We start from the raw sequence: 11,917 nt of genomic DNA on the forward strand, positions 1-11,917 counted from the left end.
GGCAATGGTCGAATGGTCGATCTACGGTCATTGCACCCACACAACCCCGGTGCTCGTTCCATCGTGCCCCTTTTGCCACGCCGACCAACCCATACATGAGGTAGTATTATTTTTGCATCTAATTATAAAGCTAATTGATAAATCACCAAAGTACTCTTAGTAGAAAAATATAATTATCAGGGACTTTCACATATATTAACTTTTTTTTCTTTAAATGTATGAACATGATGGATTAACCCGAAGATAGAAAGTATTTGAATTCAACTTGCATCTAATTGTCAAAAAATGGAGCCAAATTAATATTGACTCGATTAACATCTCCAAGGATGAATATACAATTCAAATCAATAATAATGCCTAATAAATAACTTTTTCACCGGCTTCAATCAAGTAGCCAATCATGCTAATCGAATATATACCAGTCTCATCTCAATCAAATATTCAATGGAAAATGAAAATATTTAACTAATTTTGGCATAGGTCATTCACACTTTACATAATTGAACAAGCCACCTTTTTAACCAAAAAATATCTTATCATCTCTCTCTTTTATATTTTTTCCCCTTTCTTTATCGAATAGATGATGCAAAGATATGAGATTTAATAGTTCATTAATTATTAATGGCCTACGATCATGTCAATAAAATGTTTGCTGCGTACGTGTTGTACAAATTTATTTAATTTGGGCTAAATTAAGCAATACATCACTATGTGTATATCTTGACGGCCATTTTCGAGTAAATGTCGAATTGATATTAGCCGCATTTATTATTTTAATTTAGACTTTTGTCTATAATCAAGTTGATTGAAAACTAGTAACATGACGATGTCTTCCATTGTCTAGGTATGATATTTGATATTGTAAGTACTTAATTATCAATTTGAAAATAACTAAAATATTAAAAGTAATAGTCAACTTCACAATTTATTTTCCATGAAAGATATCGTTCTCTTTTATTTTTGTATTCTTGATTGTCATTTATTTCCCTATCTAATAGATAATGCTAGTTTACTAGTGGATAAGAGTTTCAATTGGGCTATGAATGTTCAATAGTGACTTCCATTGTGCAAATTTGACTATTGAGACTTGAGGGTATGTTTAGTAACCAAGATTAGTCATTGATAAAATAGATAAATGAGCTAATTCAGTTTGTTTGGTATTCAATATTAATCAATGAAAGTAAGTGGTTTTTATTTTATATTTTTTAGTTTACATATCAAACAAAAGCATATAAAAATTAGAATAAAATAGCAATAATTGTTGTATCTTAATTAATCTTTTAGCTTTATCTTAACAAAGATATCAAAATTGCCATAATTGTTGTATGAATCTATTTAATTCGACCAGTAATTGGTTAACAAGTGTGGGTTTCTATTGCTTTTAATTTAATTATCCGGTCCACACGATTTTGACATCTAATTACACTGTTTTCAGCCGAATTGACTAGAAATATCTAACCTTAGATTTTTTCTTGATTTTAAAACAAAAAAATATATGAAATAAAATTTATTAGCATAATTCTTTTGTATATGGAGTAGTGGAGGTTGAATTTTTAATCTCACTTGCTTCGTGATGATGGTCCAATTCTTGAATAAAGGGACTTATCTGTATTACTTTTGTACTTATGATGTAGACCATTTTATTTACTTTGTGACTTTCTAATTATAATAACAGATAGAAAAAAGTAGTATTTCAATTATTAGTACTATATTTTAATATATTTTGGGATTCGATTGAATTTGTCACAGTTATATCAATTACTAGGAATTTTATTAAATTTGGGATTCACATGTAATTGTTTAAAGTTTCTCTAATATAATTAGATAGGCATCTAAGTTTAAAAATAGTAGTAACATGCAACTCAATATATTTCGTGAATCAACGAAATTATATTTTTTTCTTGACATATTCTGAATATTCTCAATATTCTCAATACCAACTGATTCGTTTCCATTTTCATCTTAAGTGATTTTATATAAAGTGAATAAATTATTATTTAAATGTATAGGCGAACCAAAAGCATATAGAATATCATATTCGCAATTTTTCAAATAAAAATTCGAGTACATATATAGAATTATTAGATTCTTTGCCTTTTTACCAAAGAAAACCTATATTCGAGGCTAAAATGACGGTAGTGTGTGTCCATTATATTATTTTCATTTTGGAATTTGTAAAAAGGTATGAGAATATATTCTTATCGACATAAAAATATCTGCATATGTATTTGACGTGACATCTTATGTTATATATCTACGAAATAATGAGACAAAGAAACATTTGGAATTAATATAAGTATTTTTTTTTTGAGAAATAAAAGAAGTCGTATTTAAAAATTAACTTTTATTATGTAGGACTTTATATGCTACTAATATTTATAATTACAAAAGGTTTAAATAATAAAGCAATAATCCGAGTAATATTTAAAAATCACGCGAAAATTACAATTTCAGAGAAGAACTATATTACATAAAATATCTATGTCGTAAAATAAAATACAAATAAAATCATCTACTAGTATAAGAATATGGTATCATCACTAATCATCTAATTAAGGAATAAAGGAATCATTAAAGAGGGTAAAACACAACATGTAATAAAAAAAATGAGATACTAAAATGGGATAAGAGCCACTTGCACATTGATTTGATGTTAGTTTTGTAGGTTTATGTATGCTGGAATTTTGGTACATTCAATTCTGATATTTTATGAAGAAGAAAGTACTCTATTTTGTTCTTGGTCAATTTGAACCGTTGGATCTGGACAACTTCTGCTCTCTTCAACTGTACATAGGAGAAATATAGTTGCAGAAATTGACATTTTTGGAGTTTCCAAAATCAAAGCAAAACTATCTAAATTTCAAGAATAAAATTAAAAAGAGACGTTTTTTTCACAATATAAATAAATTGTATCCTACGAAGTTGCACTCTTTTTTCTTATTTTCAGGATTTAATTTTGATATTTGAACCGTGTATTCAAATTTTCACTTAACTAACAATATATTGAAATAACTGCAAAAATTCGGAAAAAATAGTTTATAATTATTAATGAAATCCTAATATGAGTAATTTTATATTACCATTTTTTAGCATATAGAGTTAAGATTAGTTCTGGGCTTTGGGCCCAATCAAACATACAAATTCAGAATCATACCATATTTTATAAGGTGAAGTTAAGGTTAGTTTTGGGCCCAATCAAACATTTGGTACTACAATTTATAAAATTTGTGACAGATTAAAAAAGTTAATACTACTAGCTACTATTAGATCCATATTTTTAGTGATAATTTAGTACTTTCTCTGTCACCATTTGGAGTCTCATTTAAGTTCGACATGAATTTTAAGGAATTTTAAGGAAAGTGAAAAAAAGATAGTGGAATGTGAACCCATATTTATATATTAATTTTATAATAGAATGTGAGTGGAATGAATTAGTGGAAAGTAGGTCTACTATCATTTATAGTAAAAGTGAATCGAGACTCTTAATGAAGAAAGGACTAAAATGGTAAACTGAGACTCCATACAGTGGACGGAGGAGTAAATTATAATTTTATGATGATTGTAGAGTGGTCCATTTAAGGGTGGGTTGTGTGCCGGCCCAATTGTCCAACCAACATCCAATTGTTGTTAGTATAATGTTACGTGCAATTTTAGGTATAAGATTCATACTCAAGTTCACATAATAAATAATCTCTAATATTATCACTTCACTGCAAGATTGCCACTTCGTGTATAGTAATTTAAGGTGTCGATCTATATAGAAAGTAAATTTGTTTAGGAATGATTGTTCAAATAACGAATAACAAAAATAAATTACGGCAAAGAAAAGAACAAGAAAATAGGTAAATTCTGATATTATTGAATGAATGATTTTCAATGCACAGAATCTCTATTTATATTAACTAAGGACTCTAGGTTTGGTTCGACACGATCATTTCGGGAAAGAACCAACAAGAAAACTCGAAAGGAGCTTATATTACGCTCGACTCTAATTGTTTTTTTTTAAAAAAATACTCACAATAATTAAAACAAAAGGGAACAAAATACTTAAGCCAACGTGACACAAATTCCCCATATTTGGCCGGCGGCTTCGACTTCCTCTTCAGACGTCCGGCTGTCTTCATCCCTTCAGCCTCTTGAGCTTTATCCTCCATGCTCTCCGGCCTGTGTAGCCGGAGTCACGGTGGACGAGGGTGTTACTTCACTCGTATGATCAGATGTTTTAACAGAAATTTAACTGACAATAGTTTTGGTTACACACATAATTCAAGAATCAAGTTTCATAATTCAAGAATCAAGTTTCACAATTCTCAACAAAATCCAACAAATCAATATCCTTGAATTCAGGAAACAACATGGAAACACACTTGGGATCATGCGACATCTGACCCATTTTATTTCTCTCATTGGCTGAAAAACAAAAAAAAGGAATATTGGATGTGATCTTATAATATAACAAAAACTATGTCAAGTTTAAATCACAAGCACAAAGCAAAAAAAAAAAAGAAATGAATTGAGGTGGTTTGTGCAAATTAAAAAAGTGAGAAGACTAACCTGTTAACCAAGCTGAGAGTCCGGCTGCGACTTCTCATCATTAATAAGAACGGTGGATACGAAATGCAAAGAGAGATTCTGGTAATCTCGCAGCAGATTCGTAAACTAAGGGATTGCAGTCTATTAATTCAATTGTAGCCTTTCTTTGTGTGACCATTGAGGAATCACGCATCCAATCGAGATGTCTTAACTTGTAGCAATGTCGTATGCTTAAGAGCTTAAGCCTTGGGAGGCTTCCATGTTGAGCTCTCCATTGCACCAAATCGGTGTCTTCAATTACAAGTATCTCAAGTTTCAAAAAACACCTCAAGTCTAAATCCCACTCTGGGCCTTGAAAGGCATAATGTTCTAACTTGAGGGTAATAAGATTTGGTAGCATCGAACCAATGTCGTTCATGTTCTGCCAAGGACATCCTAAACCACTCAACGTCAATCCATTAAGACTTGATGGGAACATTGACAGAGGAACCAGAGTTGCCCACTTCATATCAGGGTAAAATACAGCAAATTGAAGACTAGACAAATTGTGGAGTTCTCCTGAGATATTAGCCAAGCCACTCAATGAGTCGCTATCATCGTCTTCATCATAAGGCTTCCTCATCCTCATAAGTAGTAAATGCTGTAAATTTGGGATTCTTTTGAAAATTTCTGTAGTGCAACTCTTTGTACTCACGCCTGAAATAAAAAAGACTTTGTCCAAAATAGCATTAGAATTGGAATTGGGGGTGGGCAGGTCTCTTCCAAAGACGTCAAGAAATTGTAGGTTTTGCATGTCCCATATTTCCATTGGCATATATGCCAGAGCTCCACGCTTTATAATGTGCACATATGGAAGGATACGCAAGAATTGAAGGTGCAAAAGGTTGGATATGGAAACAGGTAGGTCTTTGTTGCAAGTTAGGGCAAGATACTTTAGGCAAACGAGTTTTAGGATTTCAGATGGGATATGATAAAATCGGACCTTAAGGGCATTTAGTACCCTGAGCAACTTGAAATCCATGGCATGTATTGGAACTGGATAAGGGTGACCAGGACCATAACAAAGGAGAGAACGGATAGTGGATGGACTATCACGTTTTATTGAATCATACACTTCTTTGATGGCAAGTAAAGTGCTGGAATGGACACACAATCGACGCTGACGCTGGTCTTCCATAACTTCATAGCAACTTTGTAAAACATGCAAAAACTTGATTTTACTCGCTTCTTTCTTACACAAGTGCTGCCAGCAAGAGTGCACACGAAAATCTTGTTTTGAAAACCAAGATACTCGATCAAAATCCAATAGTAGAAGATGATATGCATCAGCAAGCTCAACCAGGCAAGTAAACACGTGCATAGTCTGATTTCCAACCTCATGCTCTCTCAAATTGTCAATTTTGTCAACAAACCCCTCAGCATTTATAGGAAACAGGTCATATTCTAGGTTAATATTACAATACGGGGGATAAGCTCCCAAATAGAGAAAAACCATTTTAAGAAATTGAGGTAAGTATTCATAGCTTGGGAAAAATACCTCGGATATTTGATCATATGCATCCTCAAAGACTGGATTATGTTGTTTTTCGGCTACCTTTGTCCAGTATTCTTGGATACTCATGTTAAGCTCTTCTCGGGTACTCCTGTTGGCTTCTGTTAGGAGCTTTGCAACCTCAACTATCATAAGTGGAAGACCTTCACATTTTTTTGCAATCTTTTCTCCCACTTCCTGAAGGTAAGGTGGGAAACCTTCTTCACCGAACACCTCCTCACCAAGTAATTTCTCACTCTCTTCTTTATTCAATAAACGTACTTTATGAAATGGAGAAGCTTTATTATTTATCCTGCTTGTAAACAAAATTCGGACATTCTTTTGTGACAAATTATCCAACAGGTAACGCATGAATCGTGTGTCCCATACATCATCCAACACAATGAGACATTTCTTAGACTTCAATATGCCTTCCAAGCGTCTAAACAATGTCTCTTCGTCATCATAGTCTCCGTGGGTAAGCATTTGGTGGTCAGTGTTGGGATCCACCTGAGCTAGAATACAGCGTAATGTATCATTGCCTTCCCATTTTCTGCCTATTTTGACCCATGCTCGAAGATCGAAATGTCTCTGAATGGATGGATCGTCAAATACTTTCTTAACAAGAGTGGTCTTTCCAACCCCCGCCATCCCAGTAACTAATAACCGATCCTCTTCACCTTTGATCAGACGATCCCTGACTTGTTCAAATTGATCAGATAATCCAACCATTTTTGAGTTGATTCCACCAAAATCAATCCTTGAGGAAACAGGTTCGCCTTCTTCTTCAGGCATATTCGCCAGTTCTGCAAAGTATGCTCCCTCCAGCATCTTCACTATCTTGACGAAGATAGAAACATTCTGTTGCAGAGGCTGCAGATCTACAAAGAAACTTTCTGAGCTTTCGAGTTGCGGAAGTATCTGGTCTACAACGTGGGATTCGAGTATATCTTCGAACCCCCACACGATCTCTTTGATTCGTTCATCCCAAGCATTCACCTCCGTCCTGATCTTGCTGTACCCGGCGGTGCTGTGGTCCAATTTCCTCAAAACATTTTGCAAGAAACACATAGCATCATAGGCGGGTTGTAAGATCTGTGGAGAGGGAGGTGCGAGACGATTCCAGAAGAGTCTGTATGGCACTCTTGAGAGAACCAGCTGCACCATAAGCAGCCATCACCCAATAGGTGGAGGGTTTTGTGGTGGTGACGAGGAATAGATGGTGAAGTTGCAAATCAGTTGTCTACAAAGTCACCGCTGCACATGTATCGACTAATGATATATACCATCGTGCACGCCATACATTGCTTCTCAATTTGATACGAGTATTTTTTAAGGTGATTATGGCAGATTCAGTATTTGGAAATGGCAATATTCAAATTAGTTACTCCCTCCATAACTAAAAAAATACTCCCTTCCCTCCTCCCGGCTAAGATGACACATTTCTTAGCCGACATGAGATTTTAAGAGTTATTGGTTAAATCTCCCGGCTAAGATGACACATTTCTTAGCCGACATGAGATTTTAAGAGTTATTGGTTAATGTATTTAACTGGAGAGAGAAAGGATGAGTGTAAGTATTAAAATAGAGAGATTGGATATTTAAATAGGAGTGAGAAAAAAAGTTTGACTGTATTATTTGGAGAGAGAAAGTTAAGGAAACGTGTCATCTTAGTTGGGACAAACTAAAAAGGAAAACGTGTTGAGACTGAGGGAATAGTCTCATTTGTAAACTACGTGAGTCTTAATAAAAAATCGATAAAGTAAGACATCAGACAAAAAAGTGTATAAAATATGAGAGAGGAGAAAAAATGGATGAAGTAAGAGAGATACGCTTTCTATTTTTAGAAATAATACTATTTGTTGTGAGCATTCCAAAATATCAAAATGAGATTATATTTCGTGTATGGAGGGAGTATATCTTACTTCTCCTTTCGTGCTGGGCCTTGGGCCTATTTGATGTATTGAGTGAATTGAAACATTTATTGGCGGACATACGAGAAAGGAAAAATGAGATATTTAATGGCGGACGCGAGAAGTTAATAAATGAATCATAATCCTGTACGTATAAGTCCCCCAGTTTAAACTATGACTCTTTGACCCCGTCACTTATACTCTTAACAACAGTGCTATATTTCAATCAAATATGACTCTCACAAGCTGACTTTATGAATTGATCACTTGCAATTGATAATTGTTTGATGGCCTTTCGATGACACAAATCGATGAGTTGCAATTTGTGACTCTCACAAGTCGACTTTATGAATATTCTCATGCACACTATATTTGCAAAGGAACCATAAATTAATTTATCTATGATAACAAATTATGATCAATATTATTATTGCAAAGTAGGTTTTTGTAGTCTCGGGGTTTAGGGTTTGAGATTCACTTGGTCCTCCTTTTGAAACACTTTCTTAAATTTGAGAGTGTAACCAAGATAAAACCAAGATATATGAGTTATATGGATTATTTGACTGTTAGGTAGATAAAATAAGGCTATGTTAGGCCATCAAAGTCCATCTCGGCCCACTGAGGGCCGCATTGAATTTGTTCAAAATGGTGGATTATATAACAATCCAAAAGAGTGAGATAACATATCTTTCTTACAGCCCATCTTAATTAATTATCTTATGCTAATTTAACACTCATACCAAACATATCTAACATAAAACTCCATAAAACATCGTGAGGTATGTGATAATGCTGGTGGTGGTTGGTTTAATTAGATGGAAAAGAGAAAAAGTAGATAAACTAGAACAGAATAGTACTCAAACTCCTAGCAATTTTGACCTCTCACTTTTTTTTAAAAAAACCTCACCTCTTCCCCTGTTTGCATACCCTGTTATGATCGCGTTCGGGTTTGGCAACCTTGAAAGCAGAGCTATAGCGTCTATATATAAGCTCGTTGTACGAGATGGTATCGGGATTAGGCATTTGACTAAAAGCAGCAAATACCTTATCAAGTACCCCGTTTTTAGTATCTGCAGCAAGAACAGAGTTCCATGATATAATTTCCTTCTCTGCCATTTCTCAGAAAACCGTCATCGCACCGGAAACGCAGCCGAATTTGCCACGCATATCAATCAATCAGTTAGCAACAAACACGCTGCATTCAGCGCCAGTGTTGATCCTTTGCAAGAATAGCTGTTGGGTATGTTCAGCTCCAACAATGACTAAATCATCGCGTTCCAATTGACTAAATTCATCTCCAGGAGCGACTCAAACGACCTGTCCGCCTTCTCCACCATCACATGCTCATCAAAACAACCCTTCAACGTGCAGCAAATGCGTCAAACTACCCAATGTGAGAGAAGAAAATCCAGCAATGCTGCTAAGAACACTCGAAAACGTGAACTCATCCATACGAACACCACACGAGTGTATCTTGGAGAAAAACCTTGAGCCGTTTCTGCTTCTTCCCCTGCTTGCATACCCTGTTATGATCGCGTTCCAAGAAGATGAGTTCGGGTTTGGCATCCTTGAAAGCAGAGATATAGAAATAGTGACGGGATTAGGCATTCGACTAGAAACAGTGAACGCCTAATCAAGCGCTCCGTTTCTAGCATTTGCAGCAGGAACCGAGCTCCATGATACAATATCCTTCTCAGCCATTTCTCTGAAAACCATCATCACACTGGAAATGCAGCCGAATTTCCCGTGCATATCAATCAAGCAGTTGGGTATGTACAGCTCCAACAGCAGACAACAAAAAAAAAATAACACTACTTACTATTACAAGTTAACTACTTATTACACATATTAATTGCTACTCAAGAACAAGTAAATCCTAGGCTATCACAATTTCAAAATTTTCAACAAGTATAAAAACGCATCAACTAATTCAATATACTATCAAAACAAAGTGAAAATCATGCATAATGCGGAGAAAAAAAGATGTAATGTTTTCACAGAAATTTAACTGACAATAGTTTTTGTTACAAACATAATTCAACATATTCTGAATCGTAGTCTTAAGAGAAATGGATGCACAATCACTGGATAGAATGGGGGTGGCGAAGGCGGAGGAGAGGAGTTTGCAATGCTTAAGGTGGTGGTGGGATTTTGTATTGCTAATCACGTGTATTGATTAAAACAGCTATGACAAATAAGACTATGGTTCATATTTGGTCATACGATAAGATTCACAAAAACACTGATCTTCTAAAGCTACGCATCGCTCTTAGATGGACGGATATTGGATATTCCAAAACCCGGGTTTCCTTCCTCATACATCATGATTCGCGTACTTCATAAGTAGTTCATACAAATGAGGTTAGAATAAGCACACAAAAAGAATTGCGCATAAACTATGAAAAAAAATTGTTCACATACTGGCATCATGATCAGATGCTTCATTGACAATCTGCTCGAGGGGATCCACTGGCATGGCTGATTAACTCAAACCAATGTTAGAGAAGACAGTCCAGCAATACTGCTAAGAACATTCAAAAAATGAGAAATCATCCATACGAACGCCACACGAGTGCATCTTGAAGAGAAACCTCATGGCATCTCTGCCTCTTCCCCTGTTTGCGTACACTGTTATGATCACGTTCCAAGAGGGGTTCGGCATCTTCCACCACTCCAGACACCATCTATAAGCTCGTTCTACGAGATAGTGAACGCCTTATCAAGCATCCCGTCTCTAGCATTTGCACCAGGAACAGAGTTCCATGATATAATATCCTAAAACCATCATCACACCGGAAACGCAGCCGAATTTCCCGGGCATATCAATCAAGCAGTTGGACACAAACACGCTGCATTCAGCGCCAGTTTTGATCCTTTGCAAGAATAGCTGTTGGGTATGTATAGTTCCAACACCGACACAATGTGATAGGGTTTAAGTTCCCTATCGAGAGGTTTGTAGAGCACACGAAGATTTAACGGAGCAAAAGAGATAATCCCTAGTTGAAGTTCTAGGGTTTTGGAACAAGAATGAGAAAAAAAGTATTTTATTTCTTAATTCTCAATGGAGCAAAATACTATAGAATTCTATTATTTATAGAATTCTAAATCCTAAACCTATCTTGCTAATCAAGCAAGATAATTAAAATAAAAGATTACAGAATATATGCAAAATAACTAAAGATAAATAACTAAAATAAGAGATATGCTAAAATAAAGAAAGGAATATTGAGGAAGATCTTTAGCGAGATTTGCTAGATCGAGGGCCCTATCAACTCTCCCACCGTTGAAAACCACCTTGCCCTCAAGGTGGAAGGCAAAATAAGAACAACCAAACTCGTATCCTGCCTTCGTAGATTCAATGTAGCAGGAGAAGATCTTTCTTTCCTTCAAAATTTGCAGTACCCGGTCCACATTAGTGTCTTCAAGACAGCCAATAACAGACACACTTTCCAAAGCATTTCTCCCAATTAGATCACACGTAGGATGTAGATTAAATGAGTTCCAATGGTTGTTCTCAAAGGATTCTCTCGCCATTCGAACTCTTGACGGATCAGTTGCCGGACCTTGCATTAGTCTGCAATTTCTACCCAAGAACTCTTCTCTACTATTTTCTGTCAACTCCAGGAAACTAGTAGAATAAAAAACAATATGATTACCAAGAAGGCTTAGAGAAGTGATAACCTTTTTGTTCTCTACACGTACAAGAGTGGTGGCCAAATCAACAGCCATTCTCATCTCCGTTCCTACTTTATCATCTGTGGTCTCCGGTGAATAATCATCTTCATTGCCTACGTTGCCGGGTTCGAGATCTTGAGTGATGGAGAACTGCTTCTTCTCTGTATGCCCCTTAAAAGAGGGGCGAGACCATCTCTTCTGAGGCCTAACCGGCAGCTTGCTGATCTGCTGCGCGGGGATTCGCATTCCTGCATGGAAATGGTGC

The 11,917-nt window shown here is 35.5% G+C and overlaps 1 pseudogene; it reads right to left on the reverse strand.

The window, feature by feature from the left end:
- Positions 1-4,560: 4,560 nt before the first annotated feature.
- Positions 4,561-7,241, reverse strand: LOC125200491 (putative late blight resistance protein homolog R1A-4; annotated as a pseudogene).
- Between the last annotated feature and the right edge of the window lie 4,676 nt (positions 7,242-11,917).

Source organism: Salvia hispanica, chromosome 2 (genome assembly GCF_029641045.1).
Source record: "Salvia hispanica isolate PSC_SH4W2 chromosome 2, Shi_PSC_v1, whole genome shotgun sequence".
NCBI classification, from domain to species: domain Eukaryota; kingdom Viridiplantae; phylum Streptophyta; class Magnoliopsida; order Lamiales; family Lamiaceae; genus Salvia; species Salvia hispanica.